This window comes from Macrobrachium nipponense, chromosome 34, assembly GCF_015104395.2.
Source record: "Macrobrachium nipponense isolate FS-2020 chromosome 34, ASM1510439v2, whole genome shotgun sequence".
Classification (NCBI taxonomy): Eukaryota; Metazoa; Arthropoda; class Malacostraca; order Decapoda; family Palaemonidae; genus Macrobrachium; species Macrobrachium nipponense.
In genome coordinates this window covers 3,110,941-3,134,235 of record NC_061095.1, presented here as the reverse complement: position 1 = coordinate 3,134,235, position 23,295 = coordinate 3,110,941, and positions in this window count along the sequence as shown.

Genomic DNA, 23,295 nt, shown 5'->3' with positions numbered 1-23,295 from the left:
GAAAACTCCTGGGAGGTTGCAGGCAACCCCGAGTTGCAGTTCAATTAGGATACTTCTCTTCTAAGTCGCAATCCGTAGATTAACTAGGATATGCGCCTACCCCTCGGACAATTCAACTGCTTAGTAGAATCATGTTGCGAGGTTAATATACGTAGTATATTTGTAGGATTCTGAACAACGATCTCCATCCTAAATTCTTTCCTTCAAGAAAACAAAATAAGGATTGGAGATCGACCGACCTTCGATCTCTATCAAGAGAGTGAAGGAGAAGTCTTCCTCGAAGGAAAGCTTCAATGGTGAACAGAATACTAAGACGATAGTTCAAGCCAAACTGGATATTCCCGTCCGATCTTCTCTATTCCAGGTTGGTCGCCTACTGTGAGATTTCTTTCAGCAGCAGTCTTCTTCCCAATGCTAGAAATTCCAGGAATTCGAGCGTAGGCGAGGTTCCCGATTATCGTGTAACATATCGGGGATTCTCGTCTCGCTCACTTTGGACCGTGGTCTCGCCTAAGTGTTTGGAGATCGTAAAAAACTCTAACAATCTGAATGCGCTAGAAATTCCGTAGAATTCTAAGCAGTCTGCGAAACCCCCACCGAATTCGTCAAACGATATCGGCTGGTGTCCTCTCGATTCCTGTAGAAATCGAGAATGGGGCGAGGATCCATCTCAACGACCGGCCGGGGCTTACGTCAGGTAGGACCCGAAGGTCCCCCCCGGTAGCGCAGTCCCCAACGTGGGATCCTACAGAGATATCTCTGTAGGATCCCTCCCCTTTCCCTCATAGCCGTAAGGAGAGAGGGAATGGGGGAGGAATCGGATACTCGCTCGCCTTCCCAGTGGAACTAGCAGTTGGAGAAGAGTAGGAGCAGCCATCGCCTTGGGGCGATGGCCTCTCAGAGTCTGGAAAACGTATCGTCAGGAGAAAACGTTTTCCCACGGAGGGTTACGAACTCTCACTGTAGGTAAGGTCTGCCGCCACTGTGAACGTCGTCTGGGTGGGGCTGATCAACACCTGACAGGAGAGAGCCGATACCGTCCTCCGACTCATTCCAGTCCTCGTCGAGGTTGAAAACTCTCAGGAGGACCGAAGGAGTATTTAAATACGGTGTCCGAAAACACGTAGAAACGCCGCTGTCGCAGTAGAGGAGGTGGAAGTAGCTTGATCGACCGGCCAGAACTGAGAGAGCCTTCTTGTCCGGAGACGAGAGACTCTGGTTCGAGACAGAATCGGCAAGCTCCGATCGCGGCAGACCCACCGTCGGTTTGGGTTCCCTCTCGGGCCCCAAAACGACTCGAGCAGAGACGTGGGCTCTGCTGGTGGGAGCGGCAATCCTTCCGCAAGGTCATTATGCTAACGAATCAGCTTATTGACTTCTGCAAAATTCCTCTGTATCTCGGGAGTAACCGCGTCTTGCGGAGTAGGACCGTCCAGTCCCTCCAGCAAGAACAGATCCCGAGATACTCCTCCTTCAGAAGGAGGAACAGCGGCAGACCCCTGACGGTCGCCTCCAGCTACTTGCGCGTATGTCCTGGTCGGTCCTAGAACCGTGCCTGGTCCATACGGCGTCATAGCGGGATCGCGAGCGGCGCACCTCTCGCGATCACTCCTAGGTACCTCGCTCTTCCCGGTATAGCCCGAGGAGGTTGAAGGTACAGGAGAGGCAGACCTGACGCTCCCCCCTAGCTCGCTGGCAGGACCAGCGTGCTTGGAGGGCTGCTGCTGATCGTCAACCTGAGGTGGCGATCGAGCAGCAGGCCTAGCCTTGCCGCTCGCCTGGGGCGAGAGGCTCGGCTGGGAACGTCGACGCTGATCTCTAGCGTCAGGCGAGCTGTTGCTGGTTACCGTCTCCGCCCGGTCCCGATGGGAGCGGCGTCAGGTGACCTGCTAGGCTCGCTGTCGCGGTGAGACCGGCGAGCGTCCTCTCGGCGCGTCGAGCCGCTGGTACCAGCCGTGGCTGGTACCGACGGCCGCGGGGACCCCTTCCTCGCCTCAACCCGTGGCTGGTCAGCGACCGTCACGTCAACCCGAGCAGCCAGCTGGTCGCTGCGAGAGCGTCCACTGGCCTGGCGAGTGTCGTCTGCACGACTCTCGCCAGTCTTCTGCTCCGCGCTTCGGTCTTGACGGCGAGCGAGCTCGGGCGTCAAGACTTTGGCTGGACGGTCTCCCGCGGGAGACCGTCCACTCGGTACTTCTCGCTAACGAGAAGCCGAGGCGGATCCTAGTTTAGCGGCAGAACCGCTAGAACCAGGCGAGGAAGTGCCAGCCGAAGCTGGTACTCTTCTGGTCCCCGTCTTCTTCTCCTTGGTAGAAGAAGAGACGGGCCCTGTTCCCGAGGGAGCAGGAGGACCAGCAGAAGAGCTCCCCGAATCGCCGGAGCGAGACGGGCCCTTAGAAGGTCCCGAAGGAGCCTTCTTAGGGGGGAAAACCCGGGTTACCAGCCGGTCGCTGGAAGAGCGGCCACTGGCCTGGCGAGAGTCACCTGAGCGGCTCTCACCAGCCTTCTGCTCCGTGCCGCGTCTTGGCGCCGAGCGAACTCTGGCGCCGAAACTTGGCTGCACGGTCTCCCGAGGGAGAACGTATACACTCGGGATCTCTCGCGAACAAGAGACCGAGCCGGAACCTGGAACGTAGTCGGTCATCGCCGCTAGCACCAGGCGAGGAAGTAGTACCAGAGCTAACCGATACTTCCTCTGGTCCCCGTCTAGCTCTTCCTTACGGAAGGGGAGACGGGCCCCGCTCCCGAAGGAGCAGGAGGACCAGCAGAAGGACCCCCCGTCCCACCGGGGTGGGACGGGCCCTTAGAAGTTCCCGAAGGAGACTTCTTAGGGGGGAAGGCAGCCTTCTTCTTCTTCGGCTTATGGGCCTTAGAAGTCGAAGGGGAAGAGGCAGCAGCAGACGATGAAGACGAAGATGACAGCTTCCTCCTCTTCGTCAGCTCACGCAGGACAGTCGTCAGGTCCTCCATCCAGGCCGGAGCCGGGGCTATTGCCGAAGCAACACGGCCTGACTGCACCTGTCCGGAAGGACCTGGGACTGGGGAAGACACACCGTGGGCAGGACCAGCATGGACAGGCTCAGGAACCAGGAGCGACAGGAACAGCAACCAGCTCAGGAGCGGCAGGAACAGCGGCAGCGGTAGACCCAGAAGGGACAGCCAAGCCAACAGCGGGAATCAGATCAGCGGCAGGTACGGCAGGCCCAGCGATCGCCTCGTAGAATCATCGGCAGCCAGCGGAACCTGGGTACTGGCGGCCGGTCCAGGGGCGAGCTGCTGGAACAGCGGAAGTCTGGGGCAGGCAACACGAAGAAAACAGGCGGCGGCGGCAAAACCCCCTCGGTACGGCGGCGGCCCTAGTAGCGGCAGACGGCGTCACCGACACAGCATGGGGAGTGTAGACCAGGAGGGGGGGGAGCAGCATAAGCGGCCGTGGTAGTAGTGGAGACCGCCCCAGACCTCGCTAGATGCTGCAGCAGCCCGTGGATACTAGGCACGCCCTGCCGCCGCGGTGGTCCATACCTGTCCAAGGTTGTCTCCCACGGATGTAGCACCTGCGGTAGCATAGATAGATTAGTAAGAGGGGTTCCCTCACGCACGGGGGGAAGACATGACCCCACCCCGACGCAAGGAAGACCCCAAATACAAAATACAACGAAGAAGCTGAGCGGGGGGTGGGGCAGGAAGGAAGACGAAGAATCGGATACCAAGGGAGTCGCGGGAGAGCTTTCCGACGACTTCCTGGCAGACCTTCGCTTCCCCTACCCCCGCACAGCAGTGAAAAGTAATATGAAAATGAAACAGAATACTGCCCTTGCGATTCACTTCATAGAACTTAAAAGGGGGAAAGATCAATTCCCGGGTAAGAACGGAAACTTGATCCAAATAATATGATGCTATCATAAAAAATATATGAAAATGAAACAGAATACTGCACTTGCGATTTCACTTTCACAGAAGATAATCGTAAGGCTCAATTCCCGGGTAAGAGCGAAAATTGATACAAAATAAAAGGCTCTTGCCGAGCGCAATCACGCTCTCGTAACGAACGCACAGGGCAAAAATATAATGGAAAAAAGTACTTACATTTTTCAATTACACACTTTCGCCCAAAATACATGACTCGGCGCGAGCGCGCCCGCCCTTGGCACCGAGACATAATTCAAGGGTTCAATTCATGAAAAGAGAGGAAATCTACGGCGATAGCTCCATGTTTGGTTCATAATTAAGTAATGAAAATGAAAACAGTGTACTTTACAGTTTCATTTTCAAGTCAAACAAACCATTAGTAGAAAACACAATATAAACAAAGCATACGACGATGAAGCGGGCAGAGAGCGATGACGAACACGTCCTTCACACCCGCGGCCGAAAGCAAAAGTGATTTGTTTACCTCCCAGTCGCGCGTCGGACAAGCAGTTAACTACCGTTCTCCCCTTGTTCGAAGCTTACGACCGTTCCAGCTGCTGCTAGCTACTTCCTATTGTTAAAGGACCGAGGGTTTGTATTACGTATCGGAACCACTTAAAATACTCAGGTACATAAGCATTTTTTAGGGTTTTAAGTATTCGCATATTTTAGCTATTCGAGGGGGGGGGGGGGAGAGCTGGTAGCCATCCCTCCTGAATACAGGGGGTTTACTGTATACATACTGATTTTTTTTTTTACTGAATACTACTAGCTTACATACTTTACAAGTCATTGAAAACAAGTGAACTGAATACTATTTTGACACTAATAATCGTGCACCTTGTTACACAGGGACTGAATTAGATAAAACCATAATAAGACACTTAATATCTACCACTAGCCCAAAAGCTGACCTGTTACCTGTTCATTAAATAAGTTTTAAAAGGGAAAAGTCACGCAGTCCTCCTTGGAAAATGAAATGAAATCGTAAATGCAGTATAATTTCTGGACCTGAATAGGTCTCAGGCAAGTAAAACTTTTCCAAGGTGCATGAATCTACACTCGACTCATGACAACGGCTCAGTACGAAAAATGTACCTATCAAGGTATCACCATTCCTTGACAAAGGGACAAACAATACACAAGATTCAGAGAGGAACGCAAGTATATTTTTTCACTAATCAGTTTATTGCAAATATGATATTGTAATGATACAATTAAGTTTGTTCATACTTACCTGGCAGATATATATAATCAAGTACCCACACACCTCCCCTCAGGAGACAGTGGAAATAAAAATTATGAATAGAAAATGGGAATGGTTCCTGATACCCGCCTCCCAGCGGCGGGAATGAGTACTAACCACCTGACTCCCACTGCGTGTGTCGTAAGTGTAAAATTCTGTCGGATTCGGAAAAATACAGCTATATATATATATATCTGCCAGGTAAGTATGAACAAACTTAATTGTATCATTACAATATCATTTTGTTCATGAAACTTACCTGTCAGATATATATATAGCTGAATCCCACCTTTGGTGGTGGGAGTAGACAGAATAGAAGATTTTAGGAAACATATATATGCAGATAATTGATATCTTGGTTCCTTACCTATTAGCATAGCTGGCTTCGTGGTTACTGCCGCATAAGTCTGCTTGTGCTACTAGAGTTGCCAGCGAGGTAGAGACCTATAAAGCTGGTGCACTCCAGATGATCTGTCAACAGGGGCGAGACCACGACGTGACTAGACCATTGACCATACAATGAGGGCAACGAAGTAAAACAAAACCACCTGGCATAGCCTACCAAAGGTATCCCACTTAGACTAAGCTAATGGAAGGGAGATCCGCCCCAGGCGATCAACCCCACAACCATAAACACAAGTTAAAAACTCCCCTAACCATTAAAGGATAGGATGAGTGCTACCTCCTGCCCCCAAAACAGTGTCTGCAGCGACGTATGGTCTGAGCGAGTAGCAATTTTTGTATGTTGCTTTCACTTCCCGCAGGTAGTGTGAAGCAAACACCGAATTGCTTCGCCAAAAAGTGGCGCCCAAAATGTCTTTGATTGCCATATTCTTGTGAAAAGCCACCGAAGTAGCAATAGCCCTCAACTTGTGGGCTTTCACTTTTAGAAGCTTCATATCACTTTCACTACACTTTTCATGAGCTTCCTTAACCGTACTTCTTAAGAAGAACGCCAGTGCGTTCTTTGACATCGGAAGATCCGGTTTTTTCACCGAGCACCACAAGTTCTCAGAAGAGCCTCTGCATGCTCTGGTTTTCTGCAAATATAATTTGAGAGCCCTGACAGGACACAGGACACTCTCAGGTTCAGGTCCCACTAGTTCTGACAACCCTTTGATCTCAAACGTCCTCGGCCAAGGGTTGGAAGGGTTCTCGTTCTTTGCTAAGAACGTAGGACTTAGGGAACAAACCGCACTATGATCCTTGAACCCAATGTGCTTGCTTATAACCTGGATTTCGCTAACCCTCTTCGCCGTTGCCAGAGCAGTTAGGAAAATGGTCTTCTTTGTCAGATTCCTAAGCGAAGCTGAATGGAGCGGTTCAAATTGACTCGACATGAGAAACTTAAGTACCACGTCTAAATTCCACGATGGTACTTTCGGTTGGAGAGCTTTCGTAGTCTCAAAGGATCTAATGAGATCATGAAGGTCTCTGTCATTTGCTAAGTCGAGTCCTCTATGTCTGAAGACTACAGAAAGCACGCTTCTGTAGCCTTTAATCGTGGGAACGGCTAATTTTGCTTCTTTCCTGAGATGAAGAAGGAAATCTGCTATCTGGCTCACAGAGGTTGAGGTGGAGGAAATGCCCTTCTTTCTGCACCAGGCTCTGAAGACAAGCCCACTTCGCTTGGTATACTGCGATTGAAGAGGGCCTCCTTTGGCGGTGGCAATCGCCTTAGCCACAGATCTTGAAAAACGAAAACCCCTTGCTCTGGCCACTTCTTGATAGTCTGCACGCAGTCAGACTCGAGCGGGGAGGTTTTTTGTGGTACCTCTCGAAGTGGGGCAGTCTGAGTAGATCTTTCCTTGGAGCAGAGTCCTCGGAAAGTCTACCAGGAAGGACATCACCTCCGTGAACCAGTCAGCCGCTGGCCAGAAGGGGGCGATGAGGGTCATCCTCGCTCCCTCTGATGCCGCGAACTTCCTCATTACTTCCCCGAGGATCTTGAAGGGGGGAAAGGCGTAAATGTCTAGTCCCGACCAATTCCAAAGTAGGGCGTCTACTGCGACTGCTCCCGGGTCCAGAACTGGGGAGCAATACAACGGAAGTCTCTTCGTCCGGGAAGTTGCGAAAACGTCCACATGAGGACGTCGCCACAGCTTCCATAACGACTGGCATACCTCCTGATGAAGGGTCCATTCCGCCGGCAGAAGCTGTCCTTGCCAACTGAGAAGGTCCGCTAGCACGTTCTCCACACCTGACACGAATCTTGTCAGGATCGTGACGTCTTGCAACTTCGCCCATATTAGGACATCCTTCGCTATGGCGAACAGAGAAGGAGAATGAGTTCCCCCTTGTTTCCTGAGGTATGCCAGGGCTGTGGTGTTGTCTGAAGTGATCTGAACCACTTTGTTGGAGACTTCCTCTTGAAAGAACCTTAGCGCAAGGTAAATCGCTGAAAGTTCTTTGAGATTTATGTGCCAGGACACCTGTTCCCCTCTCCAGGTGCCTGACACTTCTTCTCCCTCCTAGTGTTGCTCCCCAACCCGTGGAAGACGCGGAGAACAACACTAGGTCGGGGTTCCGAAGCTTGAGCGAAAGACCTTCCGCAAGCTTCTTTGAATCCGACCACCATTTTAGGTGTTCTTTCACTTCTTCCGTCAACAACAAGATCGCTTCTAGATCTTGTTTGCGCGTCCAATTGCTGGAGAGGAAGAACTGAAGTGGTCGAAGGTGCAACCTTCCCAGAGAAACAAACTTCTCCAGTGAGGAAATGGTCCCCAGCAGACTCATCCATTCCCTCACCGCTGACACTTTGTCTAGGAATTCTGTCGGATTCGGAAAAATACAGCTATATATATATCTGACAGGTAAGTTTCATGAACAAACTATGGTGTAAAGTCAAAGGGTTTGAGCAATTTCAATAATTTTGCAAAATGGTTTTTAACCAACTATTCCCAGCAGTTATCTCGCATGTACTGGCTTGTAGAAGAATTATGAATAAACTATCTTCTGCAAAGTGTTATTTACTTATTTCCTTTTCAAGGATATTTATAGCAGCACTCAGCTGTAATGCTCTACAGGACGTCACTATCCTGCAGAGCATTGAGATTTTTCTTTCATGTGTGCATTACATTTTACACAGTAGCTTATGACTAGTTTCAGTATCTGATAATGTCCTTTGCAGTATGTAAGAATGGTATGGTTTTTACATTGCATGGAACCAGTGGTTATTCAGCAATGGGACCAACAGTTTTACGTGACTTCCGAACCACGTCGAGAGTGAACTTCTATCACCAGAAATACACATCTCTCACACCTCAATGAAGAATGGTATGGGATAGTCTACTTATAAAAACCCATTACACAGAACCAGAGGTATGATATTAGGGTCAAGATATTTGACAACTGCACAATTTTTTACATTTTCTTCTATCATTAATATTTTTACATTTTTATATTATGTATAGCACCTTGTCCCTTTCACATCTTAGTTTTATTTCTTCATACACTTTGCTACTTTGACCATTACTTTTCCTTCAGCTTCATATATCGTGTGTGATACCAGAAAGATTGCAACCACTAATTTTTCAATGACAAGACTCAGATTCTGCGCACACGCACGAACACTCTTTCATTAGCCATCTTTTATCAGTTTCCACATTCCAATTTTGACTTTCACATTAGCTGACACCTATCACTGTAACTCCTATTTGACAAACTTTTAAAATGTCTTTATTCACACTGTTGTTTTTGATAAGCTGACCTTGTGTCAGCACGGGCTCTTGCTCACCGAGCAGCCCGTAACTATAGTCTCCTCACCGTCTTCCATTCCCTATCAACTAAGCTATGGCATTCTTACAACATGCTCACAATCATTAAAAATACAAGACTGGGTGATACTTGAATAAAAACATATGTCAACAAAATTTATATGAGTCTGCCTCTATTACAGAATTATCATTATGCATGAAGGTGTTAAGCAACTGTAATTGTGCATTAATTAGGATGAAGATATGTACTGCATTCATAAAATTCCTCAAAACACATTACAGCAATCATCCAGAAAAGTTCTGCAGGGTGCCATGTTTAGTACTGGCCCCACTGGGATGAACATAAAATTAAACAAAAGATGGTAAATTTCTCAAATAATCTTGCCTTACTGCATTACACACCGTTTTCAATATTGTTCTGTCAAAAATCTTTATTTGTACAATAAATAATATCTGTGCAATGCTTTTCTCCAGAATTACACACAGAACTGTACATATTTTGCAAGGCCTGGACAATTCTGCAAGATGAGATACTCTCCACTGGAACCTGCCTCAAAAAACAAGACTATACCCCATCACCTGAGAACAAAGTTCATCCACAAGCTAGCACTCTCATGTGATAAGGCACCACCTTCCCTTCTAATGACACAGAAAAGTCTGCCAACATGTATGACCAAAACTCGAGCCACAAAGCAGCCTGTTTCTCAAAGCATACATGTAATATTGTTTCCTCTGTTTCTCAGGGTTGGCACCTTGCAGAAATGCTTTAGAATATTTAGGGATCTCAGGATGAAAGTACTATAAGTGTTTTACCTTTCTTCTTCTTTGTTTGGAGTACTGTTCTCCCAAGTGGTCTTCCAGTGCTGACTCTCATCTAAAACTCATGGAGAGAGTTTATTATCTTCGTTGCATAAAATGTACAACCACCATCACCACCCTCTGCACTGCTGTTTATTAGACCTAGCTGTTTTTCTTAACACCTAGGCAAGAAGCTGTTGCAAACATGTTTCCTAGCATCAAGTGTAATACTATACTCAATTTGCAGAAGTTTTATCTTGGCTACAATTAAGGGGCCGGCCGGAACCACTATATACAGTGTATAGGGCGAAAAATGCAAAGTCATGAAAAAATTCATGGAGCTTCATATGGCAATTGAGAATACGTATACGAAATATTTCGTCAAAATTCCTCTTACTTTCGTAGTTGCAAGTAATTAGTAAACATAACTCAATAAGCCTAAAACATTCATCCGTACAAGAAAATGCAATATTTCTTCTGTTATCGTAAATTTTGATAATTATTGGCAAAGAAATTGTGAGAAATGGCATCTGTAGAGATTCCCTGGCTCGCAGAAGCGAGTATCTGGGTCAACCATATGATGAATCAGTGCGACCATAGACTTCAAGTAGATTACACGTTCGAGTTTCACCTCGTGACTTTCGCTTGCTTTCACGTATGTTTATGTATGTTTTGGCAAGAAGTTCATCATGCCAATGAGGAAAAGACAAGGAAACATCTCGCTAACATACAGACGAAGAAAAATCGCTCAAGCATTATTACAGAATATCATAATATACGCGTAGTTAGTGAAGAGGGAGGGAGGGTTGCTTAGTAACGCCCCCTTCTTTGCCTGACAGCACACGTCACACTATGCCCAAGGCTACGATCTTTGAGCAAAGAGATCTTCATTTATGATAAATAACATAGTTTTGGTTTTTTAATACCTAAAATGGACTATGAAATTCATAATAATCATGATTTATTAAATTGTCTTTGTAAAAAGAGAGACATCTTCGAGTTTCACCTGTGACATTCTCTTGCATTTATGTTTGTTTATCTTTGTTTCGGCAAGAATGTCATCATTCCAAAGAGGAAAATACAAGGAAAACATCTCGCTAACATACAGAAGAAGAAAATTCGCTGTAATAAGCCGAGTTAGTGAAGGGGAGAGAGGGGGTTACGTAGGAAGGAGTGGCCCATCTTGCCTCAAGCAGTGCCCCAGGCTACGATATATGAGCAAAGGGATCATCATTTATGATTAAATTATGATAAATAAAATAGTTTTGGTTCATTAATACACAAAATATACATTCATAATAATCATTATTTATTAACATTGTCTTTATAGAAATACGAAGGAAAACTTTGAACGCCGTATCTCCAAAACTATACTTATTGACCTCATCAAAATCTATTCTTCTCACTTAGTTTTAAAGCCATAACATTGGAATTTGGTATAGAACTCCAGAAAGACATTATAGAACAATCAAATAGAGCCCTTTTTTCCAATTTTTTGTTTTCGTCTTTTTTTTATACATTTTTTTCTCGTGATTTATTTAGGGTAGGTTCATTTTTTTTACCATATTGAAAAAATTCATATCTAGCAAAAAAATGACTTTTAGAAAAAAAACTCTCCATTTGATTGGAGGTCTACATCAGGTCATATATATGGTAGTAATCCCAGGTCTTAATATTAAATATCAAGGGAGGAGATATAATAAGAAAAGTGGTTATTTTCAGGATAAATGGCCCTGGCGTCACAAAACCGAAGGTCAGAGGCGAAAATTATATGCGGTTTGGAGATGTCCCAAGTCACCTTATTAAGTGGTATGAATGTCAAAGTCCTGTCGTTAAAAAAACGGCATTAGCCGGCCGGCCCCCTTAAATATTGGATTTTCTGCACAGTGCAATTTCCTTACTCTTATTTATTCACAATCTTTTCCCATAACTTATCTCTCCACAGGCCAATTTCCCTTAGATCCCCTTCGGGTTTATAGCCTATTGACTCTGTCCATAAGGGTTTTCAGCTTTGGAATAAAAATATAAAATAAAATAAAATAATGGAAGGCAGGCACAAGCCCTACCATAAAAGTGCAACCCTAGGGGAAGTGGCAAACCACAAAATAAGCAGAGAGCAACATGGTCCCACAAATTATCCTAGTACTAGTGTGTACTGTGTGGAGACCTGTTGTATGCAAATCTGCTGCCTAAACAGTCATGATACCAGGTCCAAACATGCACTAAGTATGTAGGCAGTGTTGGCTCAACCAGGTTTATTTCCCATGAAACAAGCTTGTAAGAGCACGGAGCAATCCGTTTCTCTAGGAGCAGGCCAGGGTACTAAGCGTACTCAATCAATAAGAGCCAGCCCACCAAGTAACTAATCATTCACTCACTGAGGTCCAAAAAATGTTGGCCCTCAGAAAATTGGAAGGGCACTCACTAGAAGCCCTACAGGACTTGAGAGGCTTTCTTTGATCACCTTTTCATCCTCATCAGGGAAGATGCTGAATTTGGTGTCAAGGAAGAAATGGAAGGTCGAATATTGCCTGAACTTTTCCCTCACAAGGAAACTGGCAAACATTTCCTATCCTCCTCCCTCCTACACTGCTCCCATTGCGATGAAGACCAACTGGTGCACTCCTTACAGAGGGAGAAGCAAGTAAATGTCTAGCTCTAACAAAGACTAAAAAACCTCTAACTCACTTCCTTACCACGTTCAATGGCTGCTTCCACCCATGCTGAAGAACACTGCTAGTGCTATATGAGGCAATGGTTTGTATTTCTGAAGGACTAAATGAGAGGTTCACAAATTTGGCCAAGAACTAAAGTGTCATACTATTTGCCTTTTTTCTATCATTCCCCAAAATCCCTCTGTCATTCCCCAAAATCCCATCTCATGAAAGAACCTGGGGTAGTGTGTAGGTTCTAGGAAAATGCCTTTATTTAAAAAAAAAAAAAAAAAAAAAAAAAAAAAAAAAGAAAAAAAAAAAAAAAAAAAAAAAAAAAAAAAAAAAAAAAAAAACGACTTGTCCATTATATTCTAAACGACACACCCTACTCGTAAATTATCGTTGATTTAGTCAGGAGTACACTTAGGCCATGGATTTTGGGTGGGGGATAGGTGCCACTTGGTTTGGCCTGAACAGGGGCATTCTTTTAACATATCTTTTTTCAACACCACAAAGCATTATTGCCTTAAGATGAAGTAGCCTATGTATAATGAGCATTTGTATAGTCTATGCCCTTTGCCTATAAAATTTTTTCAATCCAACCAGAGTGAGGTGATGAATAACCCTGCTCTTTAATCCAAAACGTTAGCACACATTGTAAAGTCCATCAACTGCATTTCTTACAGGCAAATTTCATGCTACAGAAATGCCATATTTCTCCCAATTAAATCAACTGCATTCAATCTTGAATTTCCCAAATTCCTTTCAACAAAGGATTAGAGGGGAATTTTCGCCAGCCAGTGTGAAAAATACAAAGTTGGAACCGTAGCATATACAAAGAATGGAGCCACCAAACACAACTACGTACTGATTTACTAGAGATGCAAAAATTGTAAGGCAGCCTAGGAATCTGCAGACTTAACTAACAACTTAGGAGTAAGAGAGGGCTTTTCTTTTTTTCAAGAAGTTAGCTGGGTAATAAGGCTGAATTCTGATGTACTAACATTAAGGAGTAGCCTAGGCCAGTCCATTAAGGAGTAGCCTAGGCCAGTCCAAGTGTTCAAATGAGAACATCCACGCATCAGTCTACTTCTCTAGGGGGAAACACTGCCTTGGATCCATCATCATCAGGTTAATCAGCCTCATTCACTTGATATTTAATTGGTGAAACAAGAATACAATTACATCTTTAAGCATACCATTCAACAGATTGAAGTTTCATCAACATAATTTGATATATAAAAGCGCCATACGAACTAAAATAAGCATGTGAAGTCTTCGTAAAATATGTTTTCAAGGCAGTTTTTAAATCCAATATGGCGTCGACTGACTGAGGTGCCATTTGTAACCGGCATGGATTTCACGCCCTTCCAAGCGCTCATTTGAACAATAATGATATTGTTATTTTACAATAAAGTTTTGTACATACTTACCTGGCAGACATAACTTAGCTTACGTCTCTGACGTCACGACAGAATTCAAAACTCGCGGCAAACGCAACAGGTAGGTCAGGTGATCTACCTTACCCGCCGCTGGGAAGCGGGTGTAAGAACCAACGTGCCTTTCCTGCCAGATTTTTTCTCTCTTATACCTGTCTCCTGAGGGGAGGCTAGGCGGGCCATCAATCGTATATGTCTGCCAGGTAAGTATGTACAAAACTTTATTGTAAAATAACAATATCATTTTTGTACATGAACTTTCCTGTCAGACATATACTTAGCTGATTGACACCCTTGGTGGAGGGTACAAGACAGAAAATAACAAAGAAAAGGTAAACAACACCTGTTGTAGGATAAAAATAACCTTGGTTCTTACCTGTTTAGGCTGAAGACTTCATAGGTACTGTCTATTAGTCTGCATAGCCATAAGAGCTACAGCGAGGGCGTGACCTACAGCTGAAAACTCTTTGGGTCTACTAATGGGACTTTGATATCCGCTACTTAGTAAATCCAAGTCGGATCATGTCAATGGGGGTTCGCCCTCTTCTATGACAGAACCTGTCCACTACCAACACAGGGAGCTTCAAACCAAATCCGATCACCTAACCAAACTAAAGTTATTAGTATTACGAAACGAAAAAAGATGCCTACCTGCATCATTTTTCATACAACCATATGAACTCAATTACCAAAAAACAAGGGAAAAAACTACTAAGGATATGTTCCAGCTCCCTGCCCCAGCACCGAATCCGCCGATACGTACGGGCCTAATGCGAAGCACTCGTCATACGTAATACTGACGTCTTTAAGGTAGTGGTTGGCGAATACTGAATTACATCTCCAGAATGTAGTTTTCATCAGATTCTGAAGAGACATATTCTTATTAAAGGCCAAGGAAGTGGCAATGGCTCTCACTTCATGAGCCTTGACTTTTAGGAGCTTGAAATGTTCTTCATTACAAGATCTATGTGCTTCTTTCACTAGACTTCTAATGAAGAAAGACAGCGCATTTTTCGACAATGGTCTGCTGGGGTCCTTTACAGAGCACCATAGTCCTGTCCTCAATGCCCTTAAGGGTTTTCTTCTTCTGAAGTAGTATTGTTTAAACTCCTAACAGGGCAAAGAGTTCTTTCGGGTTTCTTCCCCTACTAGGGCAGATAATCCACGAACCTCAAAGCTCCTTGGCCAAGGATTTGAGGGGTTCTCATTCTTTGCTAAAAACGAAGGAAGGAAGGAACAAATCACGGAATCTCCTTTGAAACCTACCCTTCCTTCTAGGGCATGAATCTCACTAACCCTTTTAGCGGATGCTAGAGCCATGAGAAACATAGCTTTCCTCGTAAGATCTTTGAAGGAGGCTAACTGTGGTGGCTCAAACTAGAGGACCTCAGGAAACGAAGAACCACGTCCCAGATTCCAACTTGGAACTTCGTTCGAAGTTTTCTTGGCAGTTTTTCGAAAGATCTTAATAGATCATGCAGATCTTTGTTATTCGAAAGATCTAAGTTCCTATGTCTGAACACTGCAGCCAGCATGCTCAGTAGCCTTTGATGGTAGATACTGCCAAACCGCATTTTTTCTCTGAGGAAAACTAGGAAATCTGCGATCTGAGTCACAGAGGTACTGGAAGAGGAAAACTTCTGGTTCCTGCACCACCGGCGAAAGACGTCCCACTTCGACTGGTAGACTTTAAGGGTCGAAGGTCTTCTAGCTGAGGCGATAGCCTTAGCAGCTTTTGTCGAAAACCCCTTCGCTCTGACAAGACTTTTGACAGTCGAAAGCCAGTCAGATTGAGAGCGGGGAGGTTTCTGTGATACCTGTCGAAGTGGGGTTGTCTGAGCAAATCTTGTCTTTGTGGAAGTGCTCTTGGAAAGTCCACCAGCCATTCCACCGTACCTCTGTGAACCAATCATTGGGCGGGCCAGAACGGAGCTACTAGCGTCATTCTTGTCATTTCCGAGATAGCAAATTTCTTGAGGGTTTGTCCCAGTACGTTTGAAAGGGGGAAAGGCGTAGACATCTAGACCTGTCCAATCTAGGAAAAACGCATCCACTGATACTGCTCCTGGGTCTGAGATCGGGGAGCAGTAAGTTCTATCCTTGCATTCCTTGCTGTTGCAAAGAGGTCGATGTGAGGCCTGCCCCATCTTCTCCACAGGTCTCGCATACTTCTGAGTGGAGGGTCCACTCGAAGAAGGCAGAGTTGATTCTTCCTGCTCAGGAGATCGGCCCTGACGTTCCTTCTTCTCCTGTACGAATCTGGTGAGAAGACTGATCTTCCTTGTTTGAGACCACAGCAGAAGATCCCTTGCTGTTTCGTACAGGGAGAAGGAGTGTGTCCCCCCCTGTTTTTTGTGACCTGAACTACTGCATTTTGGACGTGGGGCTCGAAGGCTTTCAATGCCATCCAGACTGCCATCAAACTCTTTCTTGTTGATGTTCCAGGACACCTGATCCCACCCCCTTCCAGGTGCCCGCACTTCTCTTGTCCCCGAGCGTCGCTCCCCACCTGCTTCCGACGCGTCGGAAAACAACACATGGTTGGGGTTCGGCATGTAAAGAGAAGACATTCCTTCCACAAAACGGAGTGGGTTGTTTCCACCACCGAAGGTCCCTCTTGATTCCCCTTGAGATCTTGAAGGAGAACTCCAGATCTAGGGAGAGACGCCTCCAGTTCTGGTATAGGAAGAACTGTAGAGGCCTGAGATGCAACCTTCCTAGAGAAACGAATTGCTCCAACGAGGAGTGTCCCCCCAGCAGACTCATCCACTCCCTCGCTGTGCATGCATCTTTCTCTAGGAAGGTCGTTAGTTTCTCGTAGCAACGAGCTATCCTCTCTGGCGACAGAAAAGCCCAAAAAGCCAGAGAAACTATCCGAATCCCCAGATAGATCCGCTCTTGACTGGGGATTAATTGAGACTTCTGGAAGTTCACCAGAAGTCCCAGAGAACTTGCCAATGTAAGGGTCTTTTGAAGGTCCTCCAGACATCTTTCTTGAGACTCTGCTCTGATTAGCCAGTCGTCGAGATAAAGCGACACCCTCACTCCCTCCAAATGTAGCCACTGCGCCACGTTTTTCATTAACCCCGTGAAAACTTGGGGTGCAGTCGACAGGCCGAAGCACAAGGCCTTGAATTGGAAGATGTTTCCTCCCATCATGAATCGCAGATACTTCCGTGAAGAAGGATGAATCGGCACATGAAAGTAAGCGTCCTGAAGGTCTAGTGACACCATCCAGTCCCCTGGACGAGGAGCCGCTAACACTGAGGAAGTAGTCTCCATGGCGAACTTCCTCTTTTCCACAAAGACGTTCAGGGCGCTTACATCCAAAACCGGTCTCCATCCTCCTGAGTTTTTCGGAACTAGGAATAGCCTGTGTAGAAAATAAGATATAATATATCTTAAGTTTCGTATATATATTTTTTCCTTATGTAAAAAGATCTCTTCTTCATTAATTCTTTTAAGTACGTAGTAACCACTGGTAAAGAAGCAGTTGTGTGCTAACAAATTGAGATTTAACTTCCCCGCTAGTTTCGTCGTTTAACAACTGTTTAATCATTCAAGAACCTCGAGTAACAAACTAAATTTTCTTCGGGGTTTATTTGTTAACATTCGGCAGTTGTTTCCCACCCACCGACAGCTCACCACTCTCCTTACCATGGCTCGTGTTTAATGCTGGATCTATTAAGGAACTTTACAGAGACTTTAGTTATGGATCGTATTCTCTGCTAACAATGGAAGGATAAGGATTATCTACATTTCTGAACCACGGAGCGACAGCGGGTAGCATGGTTCTCCGCCCTTTACCAGCTATTCCCAGCACTCTACATCTCTGGTCTGCGTGAAGATCTATTAACGACGGGGAACTCTTCAGACTTCAAGACGTTTGATTACTTTGAGGTTGGTCTCAATTTTTGTTGGCACACATCAATTGAGTTGTTAAAGTAATTTTTCTTGACGTCCGTATCACTAGTCCCTTAAAATCAAATCTCTTAACTTATGTATGTGTATTTTACTGCCATTGTTGAATTGTTAGAGATCTTTTTATATTTTAGCTTTGTGTATTTCATGACTGCATATTCTCGTCAGGGTTTAATCCATAAAGATTGAAATTTAGTCTAGAGGAGTTATGTGGTCTGAATCTGTGTTGATAGGGTTGTCTATATATATATATGGTCTCGTTATATTTATGGTAGTACATTTTTTTGGATTTTTTTGGAGGTTGTGAGAGATTCAAGACGAGGGGGACATGGGTGGGTCCAGTGCAACCGGACACCCGCATCTGGGTGGCATCATTAATTTTTCAATAGTGGATATTATTGACACTGTTGTGATAATAGTAATAATGTGTTTAAATTTTTGCTGCTCTATTCATTGTCTCCTGGAGGTTTGTTATACCTATTTACTCCTGTTTTGAATATGGCGCCCAACGTGGGGCCGTGATAGTGTCTGATGCCTACCCGCATGCCGTTCCATTGGTTCTGAGATGTAGTTTTTTTGAAATCTTAGTTTTGAAATCTTATTAGCTTTGTGGTATCATTGAAGTTATATTTTGTTAGCACATATATTCAGTATGGCAGAACTTAGGAAGCTTGTGAATGTTCGCAAATATATTAGGAAATGCGTTACTGAACAATATAACCGTAGAGGGTTATTTCCTACTTTAGATAAGGCTGAGCGGGAGAAATCTAAATTGCAGTTGATGATGAATGGGTTGCTGAATTAAAGGAACTGAATAAACAAATTGCTTACTCTTAAATTTGAGGAATGGGATGTAGATGAAGAGGAAAAGAAGTCTGAAGAAGAATTTAAGTTATGTCAGGAGTATAGTGATAAGCTCTTTCAATGCTTAGCTTCCCTTAAGCCAGTTGAACCTGAACCTCTTCCTTCTCGTTCCGTAGCAGATGAGGCTCGTAGCTTGTTAAAAAGTCCCATTGCACCCTTACCTAAGTATAACAGCTCTCCTGAGGAGGATCTTTCTAGATTTTTTGAAGAGTTTGAAGATACTATTAGCAAATTTAGATATCCAGAATACGATAAACTTTTAACTATTAAAGCAACAGTTATCTGGTAGGGGCCTGGTTCTTGTCAATTCATTGGAAGCTGATAAAAAAAAAAGGGCTATACTTAAGCTAAGGAATTGTTGTTGAAAGCTTTTGCCTCTGAGGATACTCAGAAGTTAATGTATTAAGCAATTGACGGAGGTTAAGTTAGATTACTCTTCGGATCCTTATGAATACATTTCAAAGTGCGTTTGTTAATTGAAAGGGTCAAACAAGCTTGGTATTACTGTTGACAATATACTTCAGTTTTTTATCTGGGAAGTATGAACGACAGTTCAAACTTCAGTTGATACAAATAACTAATCATGCTAAGCCTTCATTAAAGGAAATTACCGAAAATTACTTTGAGGCTTGTGATCGTTTTCTTAGCAAACGAAAATCTAGGTTCAAGAGCAAGTTTTCTTCCCCTAAGGGTTCGGATACCAGTGATAATGTAGCTAGTTTTGCTGTTGATGTGAAATATGACAAAAATAAAGGATTTAGGCCGTGTAGTATATGCACAAAGAGCTACGTATGGAGGCTACTCATCCCATAAATAAGTGTCCTAAATATGAAAGTTCTGTTTCTAAGTTAGATCAAAACATTAGAAATTATGGGGGTGTGTCAAATGCTCAAACTTAAATCATGAGAGTGGATCTTGCAGATATTATTTTCGTTCTCGTTGCCGGTATTGTTCAGAATGGCACATGGGATTTTTATGTGTTAAGGTCTCTAGTTCTGATGAATGTAAAGATAGTGCGGAAGCTAAATCTAAATCTGGACCTTCAATCGGTAAAGTAAAGCTCAAGTCTGTTCCCTCTAATGCTAAGCCTCTTACTAATGATAAACCTGGGGTTTCTAGTAGTATGTTATCCATAACGGAGGCCTTCCAGGATATTTTGATCTTGACTCAGTTTTTGTTTTCCTACATTTAGCAGTACATTTTGAAGAGGGTTTAAATAAAGGTTAGGTGTTTGAAGGATAGTGGCTGTCAGTGTAACTTTATTTCCACAACTTTAGCTACTGACTTGGATGAAAACGTTAGAGACAATATTTCCTTAACTATTAACCCCTTCTTTACCGGCCGGGTGGGTGAGCAGAATGTAAACATTGTGTTCGCTGGAGCCGAACTGAATCTCTCGGTAGTGACTCGGAGTTTTGGAGGGTGCCCATCGTAAATATTTGCCCAAAATACACTAATCAAGACAGGCTAATGAAATTATCAGGGTATTATTAGCACTATAATAACGCATATTCTCTGTTAGTTTTATCATCCTACATGGGAAAATAAATGATTTTATGAAAAAAAATGTGAAACTCAGTGTCCCTTGTACAAGGGTACACTGGTGGTCGGTGAATAAAAAACTACGGTCTTGAATAGAAATTCGGTCTTACAGAATGTTGGTATATTGCACCTGGAACATGCACATAAAGTATTATCAAAATAGAACAGTAAATAAGCACGTAATAACAAAAAAAAAAGAGCAAAAAACTAAAGCGAAAGCCCCGCCAATAAATATGGAAATCGCAAATTTTATAGTATATCTTTCAAAAATTGGGCGATGTCATTTTCTACGTTTTCTAAGATTAGTTTCATCACAGAAAACAACTTTAGGGGCATTAGGGGTATCTAAAACTAATTTTTCAAGTTTCTTGTCCTCAGAAAAAAATTGCTTTTTGCTTTTTCTCTGGTTTGGTTTTTTTTATATATAAGTTACTATAAGGCTTTATTTCTACCTTCATTTATCTGGTGTTCATATCTTTTATTGTAAAAGTAATAAGTTGAATAAATAATAAATACAGTAAATGATGATACAACTGGTTTTTTACTTGGGTAGAAGTTATTACATGTTTTACGCTTGTCTGGTTTTGTGATTTTTTGTTGGACGCAGTTCATCTGTCACCTACACACTACTATAAGCAGTAATAATACTATTTTTTTTTGGGTTCATCATACGTCTGGCATCGTGTCATACTGTTTATTTTGCTCCAAACTCTTCAAAAACCGAAATTACAGAATGATTGGAAGTCCCTATCTGAAAAGAGGAGTTTTGGTGGTACTATGCGTACCACCTTTATGCACCCGGTGCGGTATAGTAGACTTCAATGGTGGTACCCACCTACCTCCAAACCAAACTTTCGGTAATGAAGAGGTTTAATGGAATAAACACATCTCAACAGTATACCACTAGATTAGTAGAAGCTAAACTCAAATTCGGCAGTATTTTTAAAACAATTGAAGCACTCTGTCTACCCCGCATTAATATAAATTTAAAGCTCCCTCTTTTGGGTAAGGTTGTTGAAGGCTTTAAGGATAGAGGTTATGTTTTGGCTGATGAATTTTTAACTAAAAATGATTATGATATTGGTGACAAATTTTATATTGGGTGCCAAATCCAGTTTCTGTCTTCCGCAAAGTGAACACTTGTTTGGTGCAGAAAGCCTATCAATGTATTCTCAAACCGCTGCAGGAGTATTGCTTCAAGGCAATTTAACACAAATGCTAAAGGATTTGTCCCATTTGCCTTATGTGGGTCATTGCTTTAATGGTGCAGTTAAGATGTCAGATAACAATTTGCTTCTTTTAAGGTTATGGCGTCTCGGCAACCCTTCTTTTGCTTCAGACCTGTTTATTGATGATAAACCTGTTCCCAGGGATTTTTGTATATTATATGACAAAGGTGAAATTGCACATAGTCAGCTTGAGAAGGCTGCTAGCTGCATTTTGAATGACAATTATAACAGGTACCTAGGTCTGGAAGATGGTAAGCCTGAAGAAAATGAGTGTGAAATAAATGTTAAACTTAGTAAATATGCTCTTGAAAATATGACAAGAAACGAAAATGGACGAATTATCGTTCCCTTGCTATGGAATTTCAAGGTAGCTCATTTGTTAGGAACTAACCATGAACTTGCCAAGATAATTTTGAGAGCTAACCTAAGGAAACTTTTGAATAATCCTACACACTTGGCTCTTATGGACCAGAGTTTCAAGGAGCAAGAAGCAGCTGGTATAATTGAACGTATTGATAATCTTGATCAATTCTTGGCTGAGCATCCTAACCATAGTTTTTTACCTCATATTGGTATATTTAAATTGGACAGAGAAACCACTAAATGTCGAGTAGTTTACCTTTCTAATCTTTGTCAGAAGGATCCTAGCAGGGAAATTACTGTAAGTCACAATCAGGCCATATATCCTGGACCGACATTGAACCAAAAAATAGCTTCCGCCTTATTACATGTCGTTTTGGTTCACATCTCCTATGTTTTGATATCTGTAAGGCATTTAATAATCTTGGTATTAATGAGGTAGATAGTAATATACTTTTGTGTTTATGGTTCAGAAATGTTGAAAAAGAATGATTTCACTGTTTGTGGGATACAGAAATTTGAGACTGAGTTTTGGCTTAAGGTGCAGCCCTGCTCTGTTGCTTCTTGCCTTTATAAAATTTTAATTTAGAAGTAGAACACGAATACTACGCGCCTAGTCGAGCTTAAGAAACTTATCTATCAGGCTTTGTTACATGGATAATTGCGCAGTGGCCTTTGACTGTCTAAGGATCTTGAATGGGCATATTTACAACTAAACCATATATTTGACCCTTACAAGTTAAAAAAAAAAAAAAAGTTACAGCAGTTTGTCACTAATGATTTATCCTTGCAGAAGTCTATTGATATTACGTACGTTTCCACAACTTCAGTGGTAAAGTTACTTGGTCTATTTTGGAATAGAGAAATAGAATCTCTATCTACCAGACCCTGTTTAATCTTGATGTAGATGCCAAAACTAAGAGGGATATCTTACGCTCTATAGCCTCCCAATTCGACTTGAATAACTTTAATGGCCCGATGCTTAAACCGCAGTAGGCTGGATTTATGCACTCTCTACAGTGTAAAAAGGAGTTGGGTTGGGATGATGTGCTGGATAAAGAACTACAGAGGACAGTGGAAGAAACATTGCTAAGCAAGTAATGCTTCCCCAGCAGTAAATGTTCCAAGGTTTATTGGAAGCAGAAGTGATTGTTACAGTTTGTTAGGCTTTTGCTTTTGCTGATAGTAGTAATTTTGATCTTTTGGAGTTGTGATTTTATTTTTTATTTTGAACATTTCAACTGGTTCCATAAGCTTTGTTATGGCAAAGAACCGCATTATTGGAAAGAATTTGAATTCTAAAAGTATTCCTTCTCTCGAACTCCAGGGTATTGCGTTGGCTGCTGAGTGCCTGGTTGACTTGTATGAGGAATTAGCGGGTCCACACTTGTGTTAACCCTATCAGAATAGTCGATTTTGCAGTATATTCAGATAGTTTGGTTAGCTTTATCCTGGATTCGTTCCTATTCCATAAAACTGGATAAATTACAGAAAGTTTCTGTTTTTGTCAAGAACAGATTGCTGGACATCAATGAAATTTGTGAAAAACATCCCATTACATTTAGCTTTGTTTCTGGGGAGGACAATCCAGCTGATTGTATTACTCGTTGTCTGTCC